This window comes from Salmo salar, chromosome ssa19 (genome assembly GCF_905237065.1).
Source record: "Salmo salar chromosome ssa19, Ssal_v3.1, whole genome shotgun sequence".
NCBI lineage: Eukaryota > Metazoa > Chordata > Actinopteri > Salmoniformes > Salmonidae > Salmo > Salmo salar.
The window spans coordinates 43,459,659-43,485,153 of record NC_059460.1 but is presented as its reverse complement, the minus strand read 5'-3'; the positions used below and the strand labels follow the sequence as shown (position 1 = coordinate 43,485,153).

General features: G+C 42.3%; 1 protein-coding gene across 1 annotated transcript in view; it reads left to right on the top strand.

Moving 5' to 3' along the window:
• The window catches only part of LOC106578852 (myocardin), a 227,387-nt gene that overhangs the window by 5,620 nt on the left and 196,272 nt on the right, over nucleotides 1-25,495 (top strand). Inside the window, 1 exon segment of the mRNA XM_014158068.2 lies at nucleotides 5,752-6,138. The gene's annotated coding sequence lies outside the window, so the exon portion shown is untranslated.

Sequence of the window (25,495 nt, the reverse complement as noted above, 5' to 3'; positions counted from 1 at the left end):
TGTGTTGACCTTTTTAATTGTCCAATAAACCTTAATTAGATAACATTAAAAACATTGAGCTATATGGTGAATCGCCCATAAGTAAAAAATAAATAAATATATAATAATAATTGAAATATGATTTTTAGGCCATATCGCACTCAGGAACATTCAATGTCATCTTGGTAAGCAACTCCAGTGTAGATTTGGCCTGTTTTAGGTTATTGTCCTGCTGAAAGGTGAAATTTGTCTTCCAGTGTCTGTTGGAAAGCAGACAACCTGGTTTTCCTCTAGGATTTTGCCTGTCCTAAAAAACAACCTTAGTCTTGACTGATGGAAAGCATACCCATAACTTGATGCAGCAGCCACCACCATGCTTGAAAATATGAAGAGTGGTACTTAGTAATTAATGTGTTGGATTGGATATGCCCCAGACAATTTTTTTATCTACCAATAGGTGCCCTTTGCTAGGCATTGGAAAACCTCCCTGGTCTTTGTGGTTGAATCTGTGTTTGAAACGCACTGCTCGACTGAGGTTTCTTACAGATAATTGTATGTGTGGGGTACAGAGATGAGGTAGTCATAAAAAAAATTATGTTAATCATTATTATTGCACACAGAGTGTGTCCATGCAACTTGTTAAGCACATTTTTACCCCTGAACTTATTAAGGCTTGCCATAATAAAAGGGTTGAATACTTATTGACTCGACATTTCAGCTTTTCATTTTTTTTATTCATTTGTTAACATTTTTTAAATAATTCCACTTTGACATTTTTGGGTATTGTGTGTCGGCCAGTGACACAATCTGAATTGAATCCATTTTTAATTCAGGCTAACAATAAAATGTGGAAAAAGTCAGGGGGTGTGAATACTTTCTGAAGGCACTGTATGCCTCATCATAAAATAATATGTTTAAAAAGTTATATATAAAGAGAATGTGTTTTAACGGAATTACAAGGCAATGTTTCTTAAAATTACAGAAGGGAAATCCTTCTCAAACTATATACAGTGCATTTGGAAAGCATTCAGACCCCTTGACTCTTTCCACATTTTGTTACGTTACAGCCTTATTCTAAAATGGATTTAATAAAACAATTTCCTCATCAATCTACACACAATACCCAATAATGACAAAGCAAAAACTGGTTTTACATTTTTATTGCAAAAAAATAAACAAATACCTTATTTACCTAAGTATTCAGACCCTTTGCTATGAGACTCGAAATTGATCTCAGGTGCATCCTGTTTTCATTGATCATCCTTGAGATGTGTCTACAACCTGATTGGAGTCCACCTGTGCTAAATTCAATTGATTGGACATGATTTGGATAGGCATACACCTGTCTATAAGGTCCCACAGTTGACAGTGCATGTCAGAGCTAAAACCAAGCCTTGAGGTCGAAGGAATTGTCAGTAGAGCTCCAAGACAGGATTGTGTCGATGCACAGATCTGGGGAAGGGTACCAAAAAATGTCTGCAGCATTGAAGGTTCCCAAGAACACAGTGGCCTCCATCATTCTTAAATGGAAGAAGTTTGGAACCACCAACTACTACTGTAGAGCTGGCCGCCTGGCCAAACTGATCAACAGGGTGAGAAGGGCCTTGGTCAGGGAGGTTACCAGGAACCTGATGGTCACTCTTACAGACCTCCGGAGTTCCTCTGTGGAGATGGGAGAACCTTCCAGAAGGACAACCATCTCTGCAGCACTCCACCAATCAGACCTGTATAGTAGTGGCCAGACGAAGTCACTCCTCAGTAAAAGGCACATGACAGTCCGCTTGGAGTTTTCCAAAAGGCACATGAAGACGCTCAGACCATAAGAAACAAGATTCTCTGGTCTGATAAAACCAAGATTGGACACTTTGGCCTGAATGCCAAGCGTCACGTCTGGAGGAAATCTGGCACCATCCCTACGGTGAAGCATGGTGGTGGAAGCATTATGCTGTGGGGATGTTTTTCAGCGGCAGGGACTGGGAGACTAGTCAGAATCGAGGCAAAGAGACCTCTGGAGAGATCTGAAAATAGCTGTGCAGTGGATGCTCCCAACCTGACAGAGCTTAAGAGGATCTGCAGAGAAAAATGGGAGAAACTCCCCAAATACAGTTGTACCAAGTTTGTAGCGTCATACCCAAGAAGACTCAAGGCTGTAATCACTGGCAAAGGTGCTTCAACAAAGTACTGAGAGAGGGGTCTGAATACTTATGTAAATGTAATATTTTAGTTTTATATTTTTAATGCATTTGCTAAAATGTCTAAAACCTGTTTTTGTTTTGTCATTATGAGGTATTGTGTGTAGATTGATGAGGGGAAAATACAATTTAATCCGTTTTAGAATAAGGCTGTAACTTAACAAAATGCGGAAAAGGTCAAGAGATCTGAAAACTTTCCGAATGCACTGTATGTGTTGATATTATTTGGCAGGGGTCTTTAAAAACAAATGTATTTCTAAAACCTACACATGCTATTCTACACATTTTGCCATGAGGCTGAGAAATTGTTTTGCTATTTTTAAAGCTACTGTAATTTCCTGCAATTCTACAAATTTTGCCATGAGGCAGAGAGGAAAATTTGATTTTTGTATAGCTAATCTCATGCTGTTGTACACATTTTGCCATGAGACTCAGAGAGAATTCTAAATATTTTAAGCAAACTAAAGCAAAAAATGTAGGTGTGTTGGCTGATAAAGTCACTAGATTAAGAGCTGTGTTTGCTAAATGAACAAATGAAGTCACTGGCAAGTGGTGGTCCTGTCTATCTCTGGTGTCAGCTGGTAACAGCCGAGCTGTAGTGGAGAGGATGTGTGTGTGTTGCTCTGTCTGATTTCGACAGTCTTCTCCTCCTGGGGTTTGTCTTTGATTTCATACAAATTCCTCTCAACTGAAGTAACAATATCATTGCGCTTCATGTGTTCCTCTCTCAAATCCAGCAGAGCCCAAAGAGAGGCTCGATTTAGGCTGAATATCACTGGGAGAGGTAAGCCATTAGGGCCTGGAGTCATTTCTATATTGGATATACTTGGGAGCGGGACATGGCTTTTGTTAACTTCAATGTTCCCTATCTGTGCCCCAGATAAAAGCAGCTTTGGATGGAGGAGAAGTCACATCGCAGACGTTTTATTTGCAGACAGATCATTTAAATGAAGTGAATGCCGTTTCAGTCTTTGAGGCTTAGGCTGAGTGCTTCACTAGTGTTTCATAGGGCTCTCTCTCTGTCGTCACACAGCGTCTCTAGATCATCATATTGGAGACATAGCTGGATATATATATATATATAATATTAAACAAGAATGACTCAGACTGCTACTGTCAATTTTATTAAAACATGCAGGAGGTCTCTGTTGGTGGAGGAGGAGCTAAGATCTGAAAAATGTACACAGTAGTGTCTTTTCACAGCAGTGTGACTGGCACGCAAGGTTATTCACACAGTCACTGCTATGAGTATCACCACACCTCACATTTTCACCCTACATCCCATTTTATGTTCTAATTTGTCAATAGGCCTAACTTTCCTGGCAGATAAGTTCCATGTATTCATTTAAGTTAGCCAAAGCCCTGCCATTCTGTCCAAAAGTTGCTATTCTCCTGAGTAAGGCCTGTTCCCACTCTGGTTTCCATGGCATCCAGCTCCTTTTAACATCCTCTGATAACTGTCTCTCGTTGGCTTCTGTCAGAGACACTCTGATAACTGTCTCTCGTTGGCTTCTGTCAGAGACACTCTGATCCATTTAACACTTGCCCCTCCTTTAGACATCCACTGTCCAGTTGGATAGAGAGTAACGGGCTAGCAAATAGGCTGTAGGCCTATCTTGGGAAGCATAGAAGTAATGTCCGACCATCAATATGAAAATAGTAATAATGTTTCAATTAGAATATACATATATTGACGACTATTTTAGTTCACAACTTCATTGTCTTTTACGTTTGTGCCTTGAACTAATGTTTACACTACAGGAAACGGGGGGGGGACGCCCCATCCACATCGATGGGACTACAGTGGGTCGGGTCGAGAGCTTCAAGTTCCTCGGTGTCCAAATCACTAAGGACTTCAAATGGTCCACACACACGTGCACAGTTGTAAAGAAGGCGCAACAGTGCCTCTTCCCCCTCAGGAAGTTGGAAAAGTTTGGCGTGGGCCCTCAAATCCGCAAAGTTCTAAAGCTGTACCATTGAGAGCATCTTGACTGGCTACATCACTGCTTGGTATGGCAGAAGCACCGCCCTCGACCACATGGCACTACAGAGGGGGGTGAGAATAGCCCACTAAGACCGAGCTCCCTGACATTCAGGACCTCTATATCAGGCAGTGTGAAAGGAAGGCCCAGAAAATCATTAAAGACTTCAGCCACCCAAGTCATAGACTGTTCTCTCTGCTTCCACATGGCAAGCAGTACCGGTGCATCAAAGTCTGATACCAACAGGCTCCTGAACAGATTGTATCTCCATGCTATAAGACTGCGAAATAGCTAACTTAATAGCTAACAAAATGTCAACACCGACTGAGTTGACCCTTGTATTTTATTTATTTTCAGTACAGGTTCTACACACATGGACACCACTCAAATACAATCATAATTTACACTGCTGCTACTATGTTTATCATATATCCTGATGCCTAGTCACCTTACCCCTATAGATATATACCTCTTGTCACTCCAGTATCCCTGCACATTGTAAATATGGTACTGGAACTGAGCCTTTATATCGCTTACTTACTTCTCCTGTTCTTCTTATGTCTTATCTTTATTTCTTGTGTGTTTTGGTTCTACCTTATGTTATTCTTTGTATTATACTGAACAAAAATATAAACACATCATGCAACAATTTCAAAGATTTTACTGAGTTACAGTTCATATAAGGATAATGAGTCCATTTAAATAAATTCATTTGGCCCTAATCTATGAATTCCACATGACTGGGAAAACAGATATTCATCTGTTGGTCACAGATACCTTAACAAAAAAATGGTAGGGGCGTGGATCAGAAAACCAGTCAGTATCTGCTGTGACCACCATTTGCCTCATGCAGTGCGACACAACTCATTCGCATACAGTTAATCAGGCTGTTGATTGTGGCCTGTGGAATGTTGTCCCACTGGAACACTGTCATACACGTCGATCCAGAGCATCCCAAACATGCTCAATGGGTGACAAGTCTGGTGAGTATGTAGGACATGGAAGAACTAGGCCATTTTCAGCTTCCAGGAATTGTGGACAGATCCTTGCGACATGGGGACATGCATTATCATGCTGAAAGAGGAAGTAATGGCGGCAGATGAATGGGACATTAATGGGCCTCAGGATCTTGTCACTGTATCTCTGTGCATTCAAATTGCCATTGATAAACCACTCGCCCACACATTGTCCCTAGCTTATGCCTGCCCATACCATAACTCCACCGCCACCATGGGGCACTCTGTTCACAACGTTGTCATCGGCAAACCACTCGCCCACACGACGCCATACACATGGTCTGCAGTTGTGAGGCCGGTTGGACGTACTGCCAAATGATCTAAAACGACGGAGGTGGTTTATGGTAGAGAAATTAACATTACATTCTATGGCAACACCAGACTACTATGTAAATTACTTATTAAATGTATTCACTTAGCCTATGTTATACACGTTCACAGTAGCAGGACGGTTCTGTGGCCATAGAAAACAGCTAAATTGCATTACTGAGTGTAGATGAAGACAGGAACCACTACAATTGCACCAATTTACTGTCGGTTTCAAACACATTCACATATCTACTCCCTCCTTCTCCTCAGCAGCAGCCATCTCTGAGGTCAACTGAAGTCTCTCCTGTACCAAAGAGTTGTAAACGAGACTGCCATCGCTCCAGGTCCAGAACCGACCTCACTGGGGTGCTCGGGTAGAGGAAGACATCCTGATGATTGGAGCCCCAGCAGTCCAAGAGCCTTCGCTAAAGCAGAGAGACCAGAAGACCACAGCCTGAACCAACCCTTTGTCTTTCAAACCTAATTAAACTTTAAATATCTTAAGAAAAAATAGACCGCGTTCATCTGAAAAAGAGAGGGAGGGGGAGGAACAAGCATCAGACTCTGGTCTGACTGGAAGACACCCATACACAGTCAGCCTGCCCCGTTGTCCTCGGATGGAGACCCTGGCTGGATCCAGACTCAGCTGCAACATTACAGGTATGTCTTAATGATGTTTTAGGGTTACGATCGGTTTATTTCCAGTCATAATACACACTAAAGTAGATGGTCGAGGGTTGTCTTTCATAATTCTCTAGGTGAGATCGGCATAGTTATTTGGTGTGTAATTAACATTTTTCATATAAAAATGATTAATATTACAATATTTATAGCAGAAGCTTATTACCTAATATGGATATAAACTTTAATTGAAAATGTGGTATTTTGATAAGGGGGATGAAACATTTTAAAATAAGCTTCAAAAGCCCACAAAGTAGAGACATAGGCTCCTGCCAGGTTCAGCAACATCTTTACAAACTTTTAATATGTTTATTATGCTACTTTGTGCAAAATGGTTTAAGTTGTCATTATGGAATGTTGCAGGTTGCAGCTGAATTTGGTTATTATTTTGGCGTTTTTTTGTCACAAGGTTTTAAAGGGGTTTGAGTTGATGAGAAATAATCCAAGTTTGGGCTGAGATGTTAGAATATTTCACCATTCCCTTGGTTAGTTCCAGCTTCCATTGACCCATACATTGATAAACTGTAAACTGCTCCAAATATAAGACATTTGACGGCTTTATGTTGGTGCCGTCAGTCTCTACCCTTCTCTTTCGTAGCGGATCAACTACCTCGGGCTGAACTGCAGTAAGCCCAACCAGTCACAGTACATGTGGTCAATGCCAGCTGCATGGTATTGCACTTCATAATGAGTTTTGCTGTATTTTATGTCTCTGAATATGTAAATTACATCTATCAGAAATCCTAGATGGATTCATGTGGTTATGTTGTGTCAAATCTGCTCTTAGGTTGTCTTCCATCACTCCCCATACCAAATACTTAGGGTATTTAAACTCAACATAAACATCTTACCGATAGATGTAGAATTGTGGGTATGATGGCGCTGACAGAGTGGGCTGCTTCGCTTCTAGTTCACAAGCATTTTGCTACACCTGCAATAACATCTGCTAAACATGTATGTGACAAAGAAAATTTGATTGGATTTATTCTGCCATTCATGTGAATGTTGTCACGTTTCACCAAAGCTGTTTGACCCCAGTGTTCAGCATCAATAAACATTGTCCACAAAGCTGATAAGATCTCTGGAGTAAACCTGACAAAATAACTGTGGAAATAAATATAGCTTTATTGGGCTTATCCAGATCTAGCCACTGATCATCAAGACCTATAAAAAGGCACAACAGGGAGATTGGCCATAAAACCAGATAGAGTGAACCATCTAGACCATAATGATGGTTCTATATTACACACATACACTACATCCCAGTAATTACAAACAGATGCTAGGATGCTGCTTCACTGTGTGGTGATTCCTATCACAGGGCTAACACTATGCTAGAAATATTGGCACGAACAGCTTAGAAGATACCTTGACGAATTGAGGCTGTTCTGAGAGCAAAAGCGGCTGCAACTCAATATTAGGAAGGTGTTCCTTCCTATACTCAGTGTATGAAGATTGGGATTCTTAATATTTGTGTGATTACGAACCGTCAGTTAATCAAGTTTTTTTTTAAATCGCTTTTGAGGCCTCATCGTAAAAGTGCATTCTGTTATCCACTAATGGTTGTGGTTGTTTTTTTACTGCTTTATTGGACAGTAAACTCAGGCTTCATATCTCTTTCAAATCCTCAGAGATTTGTGTAAAGTACATGCTACGTTACACTTGTGAACAAATGATGTCAGCAACAAGATACCATTAAGCTGTTAAATGTTTATAGCACCTCTTAAGGATTCATCTTTGAAATAGTTTTTTTCTCTTTGAGCGAACAATGTTTCCTTTTATAAAAACAAATGTTTACCCTTTCTAATGCCATAGAACTAAACAGACAATTTGAACTGGGTTGTAAGTGACTAAAAGCATATTTGGCGTTATGATTAAATGGCTCTTGTCTATACATTTCTAATAATGTAAGACTGAGTAGAGAGATGTGATATCTACAGATGAAAATTTGCTTTGTTGCTAACTCTGGCACTTTGGCGTTGATTCATGTGCGCTGTCCCTGTTAAATGTATGTTATTCTTTCACTCTGATACAGTTGTGTTCTAAAATAATTGGCTGTGGAATGTATCCAGTGGTGTAAAAATACTTTAAAGTACAACTTTAGTTGTTTTTTTCCTGTACTTTAGTATTCATATTTTTGACATTTACTTTTACTCCAATATATTCCTAAAGAAAATAATGTACTTTTTATTTTAAAATGTAATGTACATTTTCCCTGACACCCAAAAGTACATTTCAAATGGTCCAATTCATGCACGTATCAAGAGAACATCCCAGGTCATCCCTACTACCTCAGATCTGGTCAACTCACTAAACACAAAGGCTTCATTTGTAAATAATGTTGGAGTGTGCCCCTGGCTATCCGTAAATAAATACAATTTCTGGTTTGCTTAATATAAGGAATGTAAAATGGTTCATACTTCTGATACTTCAAGTAAAGATTCACCCATTTTTGAATATTATATTGTTTTTGTGGAACTCTGAGTGATGTTCTATCCATTCCATAGGTCATTTCATGTTTTCATCTGTATCTGAGTTATTGGCGTTCAAGCAGGCAGAGATCCGTCCGGTATGACGTAGCACTGTGATAAAGTCTCTCACTACACTGGAAGTTAATAGGAATACGACTTTTAGCCCGTGAAAACATCTATCATACATTTCAGATTCCAGTACTAGCCGATGTCATAACGCGTTAGGTTGTCTTCTCTTGAATGAGCCATTGATCATTTTTTTGCGATATTCCAACCTTGAGAAATGTGTAGTTTAACAGAGGGTCTAGCACATTTTTCCTATTTGTCTGCCTCTGTAGTCCAGGGTGCATTGCATGGTACCGTTGTGAATGTCAGACTCCACTCTGTGAGGCACATCAATCTGTCAGGTTGAACATGGTGAGATTGTAGACTCCTAAATTGATAGTGCAGTTTGTTTAGGTGATTCTACAGCTAACTAGCTACTTTACATGCTGATATTTATTTTGGTATTATTGTGTGTAGCTACGTTTGCTTGCTAGCTAGCTACTAGCTAGCCAGCCAGCTCATAGAGAGAGCATTGCGGGTTTTGTAGTTGACTTAAGCTGCAACAGATTTCCACACAAATTTTTGACATGTTGCTAACAACCGTATTAGAAGGACAAAATTAAACATTTGGTCACAAAAATATTGTTCTCAGATCTTAGTGTTATGTAACACTGTAAATAAAGGAATGAGTGGTTTTGGGTGGATTTTGACTTATAAGTAATTATATTATAGCAATTACATTTTAAACTTTTATACTTTTTATACTTTTAAACTTTTGCTGAGGTAGTATTTTATTGGGTGACTTTCACTTTAACTTGAGTCATTTTCTATTAAGGTACCTTTACTTTTACTCAAGTATGACAGTTGTGTAATTTTCCACCACTGAATGTACCTAAACATCTGGTCAAATTAAATGGACAACATCACCACTATCAGATGTAAATATTTAGTTGAAAGAATGCTTTAAAATCAACACTACTTAGTGTTTATAGTGGAAATATAATCCTGAATTTACATGACGACGCACACCGTCCACACAACTTAATAGACATTTCCAAACTATTTTTTGTTGTTGTTGTATGTTTGTTGTATTGATCTACTACAGCATTGGCATATGTTGGAATCTAACTGATAACTTTGTTTAAAAACAAATCTCCACCTTGTCAGTAGGTTGTTATTCTGAGTGATTGGACTAGTGTTGTATTGCAAAATTCTCCCTGTAAGAACGCAGTGAGCTTTACACATCACCCAGATGTTTTCAATCAATATTTGTTGACACGAAGAACCATTAGATTACTAATCACATTTGCATAAACATTTCAAAATTTTCTTATTTACCTCGCATGTTTTCTAAATTAGTTTTCGTACCGAGTTTACATACGGTGGCCCTGAAGTACAAACATGTATAGAACTTAAGTACTACGGGACCTACCAGCCACACACAGAAAACATCAACAGCTTCCAGCCCTAAACAGCCTGCATTCCCCACCAGTGACCTACTCTCAACAGAAGTAAACAAATGTCTATATGAGCTGTGGTGTGAGGGGCTCATCTGTTTGTTGGACAGCCCAGTCCCAAGTAAACAAACAATACAATTGGCTTAGTTAATGTGGGGTTCCCCATGTTTTCTTCCTTCCAGCGTTAAACTCCCTTACAGTTTACATGGAGGAAATACTAATGTCTTGGCTATTTACTTTGCTGTTAGTGTGTAGTTACTTGACAGAGATCAATAAGGGCTTGCTTGAGAAAGCTTGGCAGTTTTATGGCAAGCATACAGTACCAGTCAAAAATTCCAAGGTTTTTCTATATTTGTACTATTTTCTACATTGTAGAATAATGGGGAAGACATCAACTATGAAATAACAGATGTGGAATCATGTACTAACCCCCAAAAAGGGAACAAATATTTTAGATTCTTCAAAGTAGCCAGCCTTTGCCTTGATGACAGCTTTGCACACTCTTGGCATTCTCTCAACCAGCTTCCAACCGCCGTGTCTTGCAAAGACACGGCGGTTGGAACCCAAAATCTCAAATTTGGACTTTCCACCGGTCTAATGTCCATTGCTCGTGCTTCTTGGCCCAAGCAAGTATCTTATTGGTGTCCTTTAGTAGTGGTTTCTTTGCAGCAATTCGACTATGAAGGCCTGATTCACACAGTCTTTTCTGAACAGTTGATGTTGAGATGTGTCTGTTACTTGAACTCTGAGAAGCATTTATTTAGGCTACAATCTGAGGTGCAGTTAACTCGAATGAACATGTCCTCTGCAGCAGAGGTAACTCTGGGTCTTCCTTTCCTGTGGCGATCCTCATGAAAGCCAGTTTCATCATAGCGCTTGATGGTTTTTGTGACTGCACTTGAAACTTTCAGTTCTTGAAATTTTCCGGATTGATGACCTTCATGTCTTAAAGTAATGATTGACTGTCATTTCGCTTTGCTTATTTGAGTTGTTCTTGCCATAATATAGACTTGGTCTTTAACCAAATAGGGCTATCTTCTGTATACCACCTGTCACAGTCGTCTTCGTCTTCAGAAGAAATAGAAAAGTCCTCATCAGAAAAAGTAGACCAATACGCAGCTGAGGTCGTGTTCATCTTTGAGTTTAATTAATCGATCACTTGAACACTATACAAAAACAATAAACAACGACAGTGCAACAGTTTTGCAGGCTATACAAAAGCGCAGTGCAATAACAATCTCCCACAAAAGACAAACACAAACACACCCTCATATATGGGACTCTCAATCAAAGGCAAATAGACAACACCTGCCTTCAATTGAGAGTCCCAACCCCAATGAACCCAAACATAGAAACAGACACACTAGACTAAACATAGAATACATGAAAATCAAACAGTGCCCAAAAACCCCGGAATACCTAAATCAACTGCACTACAACAAACACACCACCCCTAACCACATAAAACAAATACCCTCTGCCACGTCCTGACCAAACTACAATACCAATTAACCCTTATACTGGCCAGGACGTGACACCACCCCTACCTTGTCACAATACAACTGATTGGCTCAAACGCATTAAGAAGGAAATAAATTCCACAAATGAACTTTTAACAAGGCACACCTGTTAATTGAAATGCATTCCATGTGACTACCTCATGAAGCTGGTTGAGAGAATGCCAATAGTGTGCAAAGCTGTCAAGGCAAAGGGTGCCTTCTTTTGAAGAATCTCAAATATAACACATATTTTTTGTCTTTTGTTTTGAATAGATATCTACTTTTAGACTTAGACTTTGAGACCTACAAAGTCATAGTCATCTGTTGTCTGCAATACCAGATGTTTGTAGCGCTTTGCGGGAAATGTCCTATGTCTACTCTGTATTATATGAACCGTTATATGATGTCTTATTGTTGTTAGACGAGAGAGGGAGGGAGTGGGGAAAGAAAGTAGAGGGAGAGAGTGGGGAAAGAAAGTAGAGGGAGGGAGTGGGGAGAGAAAGTAGAGGAGGGAGAGAGCAATGGAAGCTTAAGAGAAATAAAGGGGGGGAGTGAGACATGGAAGTTGGGAGTTGGACATGGTCCAGGTCCTTGTCTGCCTGCTGTCTGGGCTCCACCTCTGTGTTGTCAGCCAGGATAGGTGAATATGCTCCATCTGCTCAGAGAGAGAGATGGATTGGTCATATGGTCACACACAGGAGTCGTCTCACTATGGAAACAATGTAATAACAAACTATCATAGAAAGCAACTGTTATTCTCTATAATATTTGGTTGTATATTTGAAATTTTCTTTTAGTGAAAATGCCACAATCGTTCATTTATCCCCTAATAGAAATTAGGTAAAACTGATTTAAGTTTCCATGCACTATAAGAGGTTAAAGTCCCCGGCCACTAGGAGCGCCACCTCTGGATGAGCGTTTTCCTGTTTGCTTGTGGCGGAATACAGCTCATCATTTAGTGCCAGGCTCGGTCTGTGGTGCTATGTAGAAAGCTACGAAAAATACAGATGAAAACTCTCTAGGTAGATAGTGTGGTCTCCAGTTTATCATGAGATACTTTACCTCAGACGAGCAAAACCCTGAGACTTCCTTAGATATCGTTCACCAGCTATTGTTTACAAATATGCATAACCCCCGCCCCGTGTCTTACCAGAGGCTGCTGTTCTGTCCTGCCGATAGAGTATATAACCCGCCAGCTGTATGTTCTTAATGTCGTTGTTCAGCCACAACTCATGAAACATAAGATATTGCAATTTTTTATGTCCCGTTGGTAGGATATACGTGCTTTCAGTTCGCCCCATTTATTTTCCAGTACTTGAACGTTAGCTAGCAGAACGAAAGGCAAGGGAAGATTAGCCACTCGTCTCTTGATCCTCATAAGGCATCCTGATCTCTTTCCGCAAAACCTACATTTCCATTTCCAGCGAATCACGGGGATCTGGGCCTGGTCGGGTGTCTGTAGTATATCCCTCGCGTCCAACTCATTGAAGAACTCCATCCAATTTGAGTTGAGTAATCCCAGTTCTGATGTCCAGATGCTCTTTTCGGTCATAAGAGACAGTAGCAGCAACATCATGTACAAAACAAGTTAGGAATAACGCGAAAAAAAATATTTAAAAATAGCATGGTTGGTTAAGAGCCGATAAGATGGCAGCCATCCCCTCCCACACCATCTTCAAATGGCCGTCCTAATTTCTATCAGCATGTTAAATGTGCAACCAGAGGGAAAAAAATTGTAGACCACCTTTACTCCACACACAGAGATGCGTACAAAGCTCTCCCTCGCCCTCCATTTGGCAAATCTGACCATAAATCTATCCTCCTGATTCCTGCTTATAAGCAAAAATGAAAGCAGAAAGCACCAGTGACTCGATCTACAAAAAAAGTGGTCATGTGAAGCAGATGCTAAACTACAGGACAGTTTTGCTAGCGCAGTCTGGAATATGTTCCAGGATTCTTTCGATGGCATTGAGGAGTACACCACATCTGTCACTGACTTTATTAATAAGTGCATCGAGGACATCGTCCCCACAGTGACTGTACGTACATACCCCAACCAGAAGCCATGGATTACAGGCAACATTCGCACTGAACTAAAGGGTAGAGCTGCTGCTTTCAAGGAGCGGGACTCTAACCCAGAAGCTTATAAGTCCTGCTATGCCCTCCAAAGAACCATCAAACAGGCAAAGCGTCAATACAGGATCAAATTGTACTACACCAGCTCCGACACTCATCGGATGTGGTAGGGCTTGCAAACTATTACAGACTACAAAGGGAAGCACAGCTGAGAGCTGCTCAGTGACACAAGCCTAACAGACGAGCTAAATAACGTCTATGCTCACTTTGAGACAAGTAAAACTGAAACATGCATGAGAGCATCAGCTGTTCTGGACGACTTGTGATCATGCTTTCCGCAGCCGATGTGAGTAAGACCTTTTAAACAGGTCAACATTCACAAGGCCGCTTAGCCTGACGGATTACCAGGACGTGTGTACTCCGAGCATGCACTGACCAACTGGCAAGTGTCTTCACTGGCATTTTCAACCTCTACCTGTCTGAGTCTGTAATACCAACATGTTTCAAGCAGACCACCATAGTCCCTGTGCCCAAGAACACTAAGGTAACCTGCCTAAATGACTATCGAAATTATGCAATCTCTATTGCACTCCACACTGCCCTTTCCCACCCGGACAAAAGGAACACCTATATGAGAATTCTTTTCATTGACTACAGTTCAGCGTTCAACACCATAGTGTTTAATCCTAAACTAAGGACCTTAGGACTAAACATCTCCCTCTGCAACTGGATCCTGGACTTCCTGACGGGCTGCCCCCAGGTGGTAAGGGTAGATGACAACACGTCCGCCATGCTGATCCTCAACACTGGGGCCCCTTAGGGGTGCGTGCTCAGTCCCCTCCTGTACTCCCTGTTTAGTCATGATTGCACGGCCAGGCATGACTCCAACACCATCCATTAAGTTTTCTGATGACACAACAGTGGTAGGCCTGATCACCGACAACGATGAGACAGCCTATAGGGAGGAGGACAGAGACCTGACCGTGTGGTGCTTGGACAACAACCTCTCCCTCAATGTGATCAATACAAAGGAGATGATTGTGGACTACAGGAAAAGGAGGACAGTGCACACCCCCTTTCTCATTGACGAGGCTGTAGTGGAGCAGGTTGAGAGCTTCAAGTTCCTTGGCATCCACATCACCAACAAACTATAATTTTCCAAACACACCAGGACAGTCGTGAAGAGGGCACGAGAAAACCTGTTCCCCCCCCAGGAGACTGAAAAGATTTGGCATGGGTCCGCAGATCCTCAAAAGGTTTTACTGCTACACCATTGAGAGCATCCTGCATCACTGCCTGGTATGGCAACTGCTTGGCCTCTTACCGCAAGGCACTGTACAGAAACCCAGCCTAAAACCCCAAACAGCAAACAATGCAGATGTAGAAGCATGGTGGCTTGGAAAAGCTCCCTAGAAAGGCCGGAACCTGGGAAGAAACCTAGAGGAACCAGGCTATGAGGGGTGGCCAGTCCTCTTCTGGCTGTGCCAGGTGAAGATTATAACAGAACATGGCCAAGATGTTCAAACGTTCATAGATGACCAGCAGGGTCAGATGATAATAATAATCACAGTGGTTGTAGAGGGTGCAACAGGTCAGCACCTCAGGAGTAAATGTCAGTTGACTTTTCATAGCCGATCATTCAGTGTTTGAGACAGCAGGTGCGGTAGAGAACGAGTCCAAAGCATCATGGTCTGGGACAAGGTAGCACGTCCGGCGAACAGGTCAGGGTTCCATAGCCACAGGCAGAACAGTTGAAACTGGAGCAGCAGTATGACCAGGTGAACTGGGGACAGCAAGGAGTCCTCAGGCCAGGTAGTCCTGAGGCATGGTCCTAGGGCTCAGGTCCTCAGAGAGAAAGATATTACTTAAATTCACACAGGACACGGGATGAGACAGGAGAAATACTCCATATAAAACAGACTGACCCTAGCCCCCCGACACATTAACTATTGCAGCATAAATACTGGAGGTTGAGACATGAGGGGTCGGGAGACACTGTGGCCTGTCCGATGATACCCCCAGACAGGGCCAAACAGGCAGGATATAACCCCACCCACTTTGCCAAAGCACAGCCCCCACACCACTGGAGGGATATCTTCAACCACCAACCTACTACCCTGAGACAAAGCTGAGTATAGCCCACAAAGATCTCCCCCACGGCACAAACCCGAGGGGGGTGCCAACCCGGACAGGAAGATCACGTCAATGACTCAACCCACTCAAGTGACGCACCCCTCCTAGGGACGGCATGGAAGAGCACCAGTAAGCCAGGGACTCAGCCCCCGTAATAGGGTTAGAGGCAGAGAATCCCAGAGGAGAGAGGGGAACCAGCCAGGCAGAGACAGCAAGGGAGGTTCGTCACTCCAGTTCCTTTTCGTTTACCTTCACACCCCTGGGCCAGACTACACTCAATCATAGGACCTACTGAAGAGGTGAGTCTTCAATTAAGACGGCATCTCTCACGTGAATAAGCAGACCATTCCATAAAAATGGAGCTCTATAGGAGAAAGCTCTGCCTCCAGCTGTTTGCTTGGACAGTAAGGACAGTAAGGAGGCCTGCGTCTTGTGATCATAGCGTACGTGTAGGTATGTACAGCAGGACCAAATCGGAAAGGTAGGTAGGAGCAAGCCCATGTAATGCTTTGTAGATTAGCAGTAAAACCTTGAAAGCCCTAGACTTAACAGGAAGCCAGTGTACAGAGGCTAGCACTGGAGTATTATGATCAAATATTTTGGTTCTAGTCAAGATTCTAGCAGCCGTGTTTAGCACTAACTGAAGTTTTATTTTGTGCTTTATCCAGGTAGCCGGGAAGTAGAGCATTGCAATAGTCTAATCTAGAAGTGACAAAAGCATGGATACATTTTTCTGCATCATTTTTGGACAAAGTTTCTGAATTTTGCAATGTTACGAAGATGGAAAAAAGGGCCCGGAGTAACGCCGAGGTCCTTTAGTTTTATTTGTGATGACTGTACAACCGTCAAGATTAATTGTCAGATCCAACAGAAGCTCACTTTGTTTCTTGGGACCCATAACTAGCATCTCGGTTTTGTCCGAGTTTAAAAGTAAAACATTTGCTGCCTTCTACTTCCTTATGTCTGAAACACAGCATTCCAGGGAGGGCAATTTAGGGGCTTCACCATGTTTCATTGAAATATACAGCTGTGTATCGTCCTCATAGCAGTGAAACTTAACATTTGTTTCCAAATGACATCACCACGAGGTAAAATATATTGTGAAAACAATAGTGGTCGTAAAACGTAACCTTGAGGAACACGGAAATTTACAGTTGATTTGTCAGAAGACAAACCATCCACAGAGACAAACTGATATCTTTCCGACAGATCTAAACCAGGCCAGAACTTGTTCGTGTAGACCAATTTGGGTTTCCAATCTCTCCAAAAGAATGTGGTGATCGATCGTATCAGAAGCAGCACTAAGGTCTAGGAGCACGAGGACAGATGCAGAGCCTTGGTCTGACGCCATTAAAAGGTAATTTACTACCTTCACGAGTGCCGTCTCAGTGCTATGATGGGGTCTAAAACCAGACTGAAGGGTTTCGTATACATTGTTTGTCTTCAGGAAGGCTGCGCAACAGCTTTTTCTCACATTTTTGAGATGGATGAGAGATTCAATATAGGCCGTTTTTTAAATTTATTTTTTATTTTTTATTAATATTGTTTTTAATATATATATATATTTTCTGGGTCAAGGTTTGGCTTTTTCAATACAGGCTGCAGTTTATTATATTCATCATAGGAGGGCCAAGCATGGGAAGCAGCTCTTTCAGTAGTTTAGTTGGAATAGGGTCCAGTATGCAGCTTGAAGGTTTAGAGGCCAAGACGGTTTTCATCAATGTGTCAAGAGATATAGGGTTGAAAAACTTGAATGTCTTCCTTGATCCTAGGTCCTGGCAGTGTTGTGCAGACTCAGGACAACTGAGCTTTGGAGAAATTCGCAGCTTTAAAGAGGAGTCCGTAATTTGCTTTCTAATGATCATGATCTTTTCGTCAAAGAAGTTCATGAATTTATCACTGCTGAAGTGAAAGCCATCCTCTCTTTGGGAATGCTGCTTTTTAGTTAGCTTAGCTATAGTATCAAAGTTACATTTTGGATTATTCTTATTCTCCTCAATTAAGTTGGAAAAATATGATGATCGAGCAGCTGTGAGGACTCTTCGAAACTGCACGGTACTGTCTTTCCAAGCTAGTCGGAAGACTTCCAGTTTGGTGTAGCGCCATTTCCGTTCCAATTTTCTGGAAGCTTGCTTCAGGGCTCAGGTATTTTCTGTATACCAGGGAGCTAGTTTCTTATGACAAATGTTTTTAGGGCTACGACTGCATCTAGGGTATTACGCAAGGTTGATTTTAGTTCCTCATTTAGGTGGTTAACCTTTTTTTGTACTCTGACGTCCTTGGGTAGGTGGAAGGAGTCTGGAAGGGCATCTAGGAATCTTTGGGTTGTCCAAGAATTTATAGTACAGCTTTTGATGATCCTTGGTTGGGGTCTGAGCAGATTATTTGTTGTGATTGCAAACATAATAAAATGGTGGTCCGATAGTGAGGATTATGAGAAAAAACATTAAGGGTCCAGAGAAGGACCGTGGCAGTGAGTAGGTCCGGAGACATGTTGGACAAAACCCACTGAGTCGATGATGGCTCCAAGAGCCTTTTGGAATGGGTCTGTGGACTTTTCCATGTGAATATTAAAGTCACCAAAAATTTTAATATGATCTGCCATGACTACAAGGTCCGATGGGAACTCAGTGAGGAGTGCTGTATACGGCCCAGGAGGCCTCTAAACAGTAGCTGTAAAAAGTGATTGAGTAGGCTGCGTAGATTTCATGACTAGAAGCTCAAAAGATGAAAATGCAGTCTTTGTTTTGTAAATTGATATTTGCTATCCTGAATGTTAGCAACACCTCCGCCTTTGCGGGATGCCCGAGGGATATGGTCACTGGTGTAACCAGGACGTGAGGCCTTATTTAACACAGTAAATTCATCAGGCTTAAGCCATGTTTCAGTCAGGCCAATCACATCAATATTATGTTCAGTGATTAGTTCACTGACTTTAACTGCCTTGGAGGTGAAGAATCTAACATTTAAGTAGCCCTATTTTGAGATGTGAGATTTCACAATCTCTTTCCATAATGACAGGAATGGAGGAGGTCTTTATTCCAGTGAGATTGCTAAGGCGAAAACCGCCATGTTTAGTTTTGCCCATGTTGGCCCAACCTAGATTGAGGCACAGACACAGTCTCAATGGGGATAGCTGAACTGACTACACTGACTATGCTAGTGGCAGACTCCACTAAGCTGGCAGGGTGGCTATCAGCCTGCTGCCTGGCCTGCACCCTATCTCATTGTGGAGCTAGAGGAGTTTGAGCCCTGTCTATGTTCATAGATAAGATGAGAGCAGAGCTAATAGTGGGAGGCTTCGGTGTCTCAGACTCCGTAACGGGTGGAGGAGAGACCAGAGAAGACTGACTCGTTGCTTAATGGGGAGAACCGGTTGAAAGTTTCTGTCGGCTGAATGAGCGACACCGGTTGAGCATTCCTACAGCAGTTCCTTCCAGAAGCCATGAGACAATTATCCAGCTGCGGGGACTGTGCGAGGGGATTTATACTACTATCTGTACTTACTGGTGGCACAGACGCTGTTTCATCCTTTCCTACACTTAAATTACCCTTGTCTAACGATTGCGTCTGAAGCTGGGCTTGCAACATGGCTATCCTCGCCATAAGGTGATCGTTCTCCTGTATATTGTGAGAAGCTTCGGCTGGTGGAGGTCTTGTAGAACCATGTCCAGATAAATCGTCCGCAGTGAAAAAGTTTAATGAAAAACGTTGAGCGATGCGAAAAATATAAAACGGTAATTAAAAAGAAAAAAAAGTTGTGACCGGAAATTACGATGATGTATTGGAAGGAACAATAAGACTCCTGAACAGCTAATCAAATGGCTACCCAGAACATCTCTTAATAATACTTTTTTATATGCACAACTGTCACTACCTTCTAGACAACCATCACACAAGAGTCATCCTTGTCTCACATCAGATCTCACATTCAGACCGACTCAAGGGTTCAGGCTAAACAAATGTTGTGGAACAAAGAGATTTAATTGTCTTCCCTCCCCCCTACCTCGCTCCACCTGAGTCATCTCACCCCTGTAGGAGCCCTGGGGCCTTTAGTACTTTAGTTCCCCATTCCAATGCCGACCACTCGGATTAATGGCTGTTTTGGCAACAAATGAGATCATGGCTAATTTGGCTGTGCTGATGTTTCCTGCTGAATGCTACCTGGTTCCATTGTGGCTGGTGTCGTGGCTGGCTGCTTCCAGCTCAGGCTGGTAATTGAGCAGCTGTTTAGTGACACCGGTCGTGAACCGTGCAGTGGTAGGGAAGTTAGAGGAGGAACCTCAACCTGTCATTGGATAGAAGAAGAATGTGGATTTTCTGCATTTTGAATGTTTAAGTGTATAATCCTATGGTTTGACGCACCATTTACCCTGAGATTGCTTTAGTTAAGATGTTAGCCAAGTTGTGTTTTGGGTGGCAGTGTTGGCTGAGTAGAAGGCTAGGCAGACCCAGGGGCTGTAAAGGCCTGTTCTGGACTTGGCTCTGAGTTTCCTCAAAGCTGTGTCAGGATCAATAGAACCTAGAATAGAACAAGTTAGAATCTGGTTGCGCCATTATAATCTAAGAGTTCCATTAGCATCAAACGTCTGCTGTGTTTACTGTAATCATGTGTAATAGAGGAGGTCTTAGCGGTGCCCTGGCAGTGCTCCTTGGTGGGTAACCAAAGCCTCACCCTGGCTGACCAAAACACTCGCAAAGATCAAAACAAGCAGCCTGTAAAAGTCCAAAGGAAAGCTGTCATGAATGGGTACTAGGATGGATGAGGGGACATGGATAATGTTATGGATATCACACCATTTTAAGGAGCACTTGAGATGGACAATGGGATGTCACCTTTTCAGTAACTAGTACCCTAGACCCACTCCAATTCGCGTACCGCCAGATCTACAGATGACTCAATCTCAATCGCACTTCACACTGCCCTTTCCCACCTGGACAAAAGGAACACCTATGTGAGAATGCTGTTCATTGACTACAGCTCAGCGTTCAACACCATAGTACCCACGAAGCTCATCAGGTGGTAAGGGTAGACAACAACACGTCTGCCACGCTGATCCTCAACACTGGGTCCCCTCAGGGGTGTGTACTTAGTCCCCTCCTGTACTCTCGGTTCACTGTGTGGCCAACACGACTCCAACGCCATCATTAAGTTTGCTGACGACACAGCAGTGGTAGGCTTGATCACCGACAACGATGAGACAGCCTATAGGGAGGAGGTCAGAGACCTGGCAGTGTGGTGCCAGGACAACAACCTCTCTCTCAATGTGAGCAAGACAAAAGAGCTGATCTTGGACTACAGGAAAAGGTGGGCTGAACAGGCCCCCATTAACATCGACAGGGCTATAGTGGAGCGGTGTCCACATCACCAACGAACTATCATGGTCCAAAACACACCAAGACAATCATGAAGAGGGTACGACAACACTTTTTCCCCCTCAGGAGACTGAAAATATTTGGCATTGGTCCCCAGATCCTCAAAACGTTCTACAGCTGCACCATCGAGAGCATCCTGACCGGTTGCATTACCGCCTGGTATGGCAACTGCTCGGCATCTGACCGTAAGGGTAGTGGGTAAGGCCCAGTTTCCTGCCATCCAGGACCTATAGTGGCAAGAAAAAGTATGTGAACCCTTTGGAATTACCTGGATTTCTGCATAAATTTGTCATAAAATTTGATCTGATCTTCATCTAAATCACAACAACAGACAAACAGTCTGCTTAAACTAATAACTCACAAATTATTGTATTTTTCTTGCCTATATTGAATACATAATTTAAACATTCACAGTGTAGGTTAGAAAATGTATGTGAACCCCTAGGCTAATGACTCCTCCAAAAGCTAATTGGAGTCAGGAATCAGCTAACCTGGAGTGCAATCATTGAGATTGGAGATGTTGGTTACAGCTGCCCTGCCCTTTAAAAAACACTCACAAAATTTGAGTTTGCTACTCACAAGAAGTATTGCCTGACGTGAACCAATATCTCAGAAGACCTAAGATTAAGAATTGTTGACTTGCATAAAGCTGGAAAGGATTACAAAAGTATCTCTAAACGCCTTTGATGTTCATCAGTCCACGGGTAGACAAATTGTCTATAAATGGAGAAAGTTCAGCACAGTTGATACTCTCCCTAGGAGTGGCCGTCCTGCAAAGATGACTGCAAGATCACAGGTCAGAATGCTCAATGAGGTTAAGAAGATTCCTAGAGTGTCAGCTAAAGACTTAAAGAAATCTCTGGAACATGCTAACATTTCTGTTGACGAGTCTACGATACGTAAAATACTAAACAAGAATGGTGTTCATGGGAGGACACCACGGAAGACGCCACTGCTCTCCAAAAAAACCCATTGCTGCACGTCTGAAGTTCGCAAAATAGCATCTGGATGTTCCACAGCGCTACTGGCAAAATATTCTGTGGACAGATTAAACTAAAGTTGTTTGGAAGTAACACACAACACTATGTGTGGAGGAAAAAAAGGCACAGCACACCAACATCAAAACCTCATCCCAACTGTGAAGTATGTTGAAGGGAGCATCATGGTTTGGAGCTGCTTTGCTGCCTCAGGGCCTGGACAGCTTGCTATCATCGATGGAAACATGTTTATCAAGACATTTTGCAGGAGAATGTATGGTTATCTGTCTGCCAATTGAAGCTCAACAGAAGTTGGTTGATGCAACAGGACAAAGACCCAAAACACAGAAGTAAATCAACAACAGGATGGCTTCAACAGAAGAAAATACGCCTTCTGGAGTGGCCCAGTCAGAGTCCTGACCTCAACCCGATTGAGATGCTGTGGCATGACCTCGAGAGTGTTTCACACCAGACATCCCAAGAATATTGCTGAACTGAAACAGTTTTGTAAAGAGGAATGGTCCAAAATTCCTCCTGACCGTTGTGCAAATCTGATCCGCAACTACAAAAAAACGTTTGGTTGAGGTTATTGCTGCCAAAGGAGTGTTAACCAGTTATTAAAACCAAGGGTTCACATACTTTTCCCACCCTGCACTGTGAATGTTTACACGGTGTGTTCAATAAAGACATGAAAACATATAATTGTTTTTGTCTTATTAGATACGATCAAATTTTATGATCAATTTATGCAGAAGTCTAGGTAATTCAAAAGAGTTCACATACTTTTTCTTGCCACTGTATATACTAGGCAGTGTCAGAGGAAAGCCCCAAAAATTGTCAGACTCCAGTTACCCAAGTCATAGAATATTCTCTGCTACCGCACGGCAAGTGGTACCGGAGTGCCAAGTCTAGGATTAAAAGGCTCCTTAACAGCTTCTACCCCCAAGCCATAAGACTGTTGAACAATTTAATCAAATGGCCACCGGACTATTTACAATGACAACCCACCCCTCCATTTGTTTTGAACAGTGCTGCTACTCGCTGTTTATTATCTATGCATAGTCACTTCACCCTTACTTACATGTAAAAATTACCTCGACTAACCTGTACTCCCGCACATTGACTCGGTATCGGTACCCACTGTATATAGCCTCGTTATTTTGTGTTATTTTTTACTTTAGTTTATTTGGTAAATATTTTCTTTAACTCTTCTTCAACTGCGTTGTTGGTTAAGGGCTTGTAAGTAAGCATTTCACGGTAAGGTCTACACTTGTTGTATTAGGCACGTGACAAATCAAGTTTTGATTTGTTCATCTCATGAATACATTAGTATAATATTCAGTAAGAGATAAGTCCTGAGGTTTGTCCCTGATTTCATTGGCAGACTGTTTTATCCAAATACACTACATGGCCAAAAGTTCATTCCAAAATCATGGGCATTAATATGGAATTGGTCCCCCCTTTGCTGCTGTAACAGCCTCCACTCTTCTGGGAAGGCTTTCCACTAGATGTTGGAAGATTGCTGGGGCTCGAGCATTAGTGTGGTCAGGCACTGGTGGTAGGCGATTAGGCCTGGCTCGCAGTCGGTGTTCCAATACATCCCAAAGGTTTTCGAAGGGGTTGAGGTCAGGGCTCTGTGCAGGCCAGTCAAGTTCTTCCACACCGATCTCGACAAACCATTTCTGTATGAACCTCGCTTTGTTCACGGGGGAATTGTCATGCAGAAACAGGAAAGGACCTTCCCCAAACTGTTGCCATAAAGTTGGAAGCACAGAATTGTCAAGAATGTCATTGTATGGAACTAAGGGGCCTAGCCCGAACCATGAAAAACAGCCTCAGACCTCCTCCACCAAACTTTACAGTTGTCACTATGCATTCAGGCAGGTCGCGTTCTCATGGCATCCGCCAAACCCAAATTCATCCATCGGACTGCCAGATGGTGAAGCATGATTCATCACTCCAGAGAACGCATTTTCACTGCTCCAGAGTCCAATGGCAGCGAACTTTACACCGCTCAAGCCGACGCTTGGCATTGAGCATGATGAACTTAGGCTTGTGTGTGGCTGCTCGGCCATGGAAACCCATTTCATGAAGCTACCGAAGAACAGTTATTGTGCTGACGTTGCTTCCAGAGGCAGTTTGGAACTCGGTAGTGAGTGTTGCAACCGAGGACAGACGAGTTTTACACAATACACACTTCAGCACTCGGCGGTCCCATTCTGTGAGCTTGTGTGGCCCACCACTTCGCGGCTGAGCCGTTGTTGCTCCTAGATGTTTCCACTTCACAATAACAGCACTTACAGTTGACCGGGGCAGCTCTAGTAGGGCAGAAATTTGACCAACTGACTTGCTGGAAAGGTGGCATCCTAATGACGATGCCACGTTGAAAGTCACTGAGCTCTTCAGTAAGGCCATTCTACTGCCAATGTTTGTCTATGGAGATTGCATGGCTGTGTGCTTGATTTTATACACCTGTCAGCAACTGTGGGCTGTAGCTGAAATAGCAGAATCCACTAATTTGAAGGCGTGTCCTCATACTTTTGGCCTTGTAGTGTACATGCTGTTATCAGTGTGGTGGAGAAAATTGGCATTGCTCTACCTTGCCGTCATTTCCCACTAAACTGTTTAATGGAGGTCTTATCACATGGGAAAGAGTATAGTGGATGATAGCAGGCCATGGTGGCCAGGACGTTTTTATGTGATTTGACCCGTCGTAATCTGATGCAATTTAAACTGAATATATTGTATGTTATGTTTTATCTTCTCAACGGAAGGTGAATTGAACCTAGTTACTCATGTCTTTATTTGTATTTATTTGTATTTATTTAACCTTTATTTAACTAGGCCAGTCGGTTAAGAACACATTCTTATTTACAATGACGGCCTACACCGGCCAAACCTGGACGACGCTGGGCCAATTGTACGCCACCCTATGGGACTCCCACGGTTGGTTGTGATACTTCCTGGAATCGAACCAGGGTGTCTGTAGTGACGTCTCTAGCACTGAGATGCAGTGCCTTAGACCGCCATGCCACTCGGGAGCCCTATTGTCCACCAATACAAAAGTATTCTCTGTGTGTGTGTGTGTTTCAGGAATGAGAAAATGTGAGAAATACATTCATCAGAAAATAGACATATTGAAATGACGCTGAATGTTGATCAGATCACCTTTTTATTTTTACATGTACTTAGTTATATGGTGTTACTAGCGATAGACATCTGGAGACAGAATATATATATTATATAAAAAATAGATTCGAATTTTTGTCGCAATCCAAAAGTTAACAAACAATCCATTAAAC